We start from the raw sequence: 1728 nt of genomic DNA on the forward strand, positions 1-1728 counted from the left end.
TTGAGAGGGAAGATTTTGGGAGAAAACAAGGTGATTCTCAAGCTGAGTTAAAGGAGAAAGAGTCTCCATCTAGAGTGAAGGGAATCAAGGTGTTACTCTCTCTCATATGCTACAGCAAGGGTTTTTGAAGTAGGGCCGAAAATCATAGATCTAAATCAAGGGACCAAAATCCAAAGGATAACTAAAATCGTGAAAGAAGAAGGAAGTTTGACCATCATTGACTCAACGAAGAAATCAAACTAAGAAGGCTTGTGACTTGGTCTTGGAGAGGTTGTTGTGTCAAGGGTCTTGGTCTTGTTATTCGTCAATTGAAGTCTCCATAAGAACAAGAATTCGTTTTGGTTTTCCTCTCAAGTTGGAGAGGTTTTGGCCCTGGTTGTTCGTCTACATTCTCTGTCTCTTATCTCTTTATTACTTATGCTTTGATAGTTATTTGATGAATAAAACACTATAATAATCTAACCAAGAGAAGAACCTAATCTAAATAAGTAAAAATAACTCACAAGCAGTTATCATTTCAAGAGAAATCTCCTAATTCTAGTGCCTTAGATTTCTCAACACCTTTAATGTATTTTATCTCAAATTCAAACTCATTAAGGGTATCCAACCATCTATCTTTCCTGACATTCAAATTCGATTGCTCAAAAAAGTACCTCAGCCACTATGATCGCTCATCAACACAAACCTCCTGCCAAGAAGATAGTGCCTCCACATCTTCAATGTGTGAATAATAGTTGCCAACTGAAGGTCATGAGTCACATAGTTTTGTTCGTGCTCATTCAGTTTCTTTGAATCATAGAATACCACTTGTCCCTTTTTCATCATAACTCCACCAATTCCTCTCTTTCAAGCATCTATACACACTACAAACTTATTATCCGGATCTACAATCTTGAGAACTATTTGTCAAAAACTATTTCAACTGCTCAAAACTAGCTACACACTCCTTTGTCCATTAAAAATCATTTCCTTTCCTCTGCAAGGATGTAACAGGATAGGAAATCCATGAGAATGTTCTGATGAACCTCTTGTACTAACCTGCTAACCCCATGGATGATCTAACTTCATCAATATTTCTAGGAGTTTCCCATTCCATGATATCTTTTATCTTTTTGAGATCCACTGCTATGCCTTCCTTGGAAACAACATGCCCCAAGTCATGTACCTCTATCTGAAAGAAGTTTCATTTACTAAGCTTAGCATACAACTAATGCTATCTTAGAAATATTAATTCTATTGTTAAGTGTTCGGCATGTCCTTCCTTATTCTTAGAATATATCAATACATCATCAATGAATACAATCACAAACTTGTCCAGATAAGGACACAACACAATATTCAGCAAGCACATGAAAGTAGTTGGAGCATTAGTCAAACCAAAAGGAATCACAACAAACTCATAATGCCCATACCTAGTCTGAAAAGAAATCTTGTAGATATCCTCTTCTTTGATACGCACCTGTTGGTATCCTAATCTAAATTAAATCTTTGAGAACATTGTTTCTCCCTCCAACTGGTCAAACAAGTCATCGATCCTCGGCAACAGATACATGTTCTTGATCATCACCTTATTCAATTTCATGTAATCAATGCACAATCTGAGAATACCATCCTTCTTCTTCACGAACAATACCAGTGCACCCCAAGGTGATACACTTGGCATAATTAATCCCTTATCAAGTGTTTCCTTCAACTGCAACTTCAATTCCACTAACTTTGGTGTGCTCA

This window comes from Pinus tabuliformis, chromosome 3_2 (genome assembly GCF_031772625.1).
Source record: "Pinus tabuliformis cultivar Carrire ecotype Pingquan chromosome 3_2, CPIR1, whole genome shotgun sequence".
NCBI lineage: Eukaryota > Viridiplantae > Streptophyta > Pinopsida > Pinales > Pinaceae > Pinus > Pinus tabuliformis.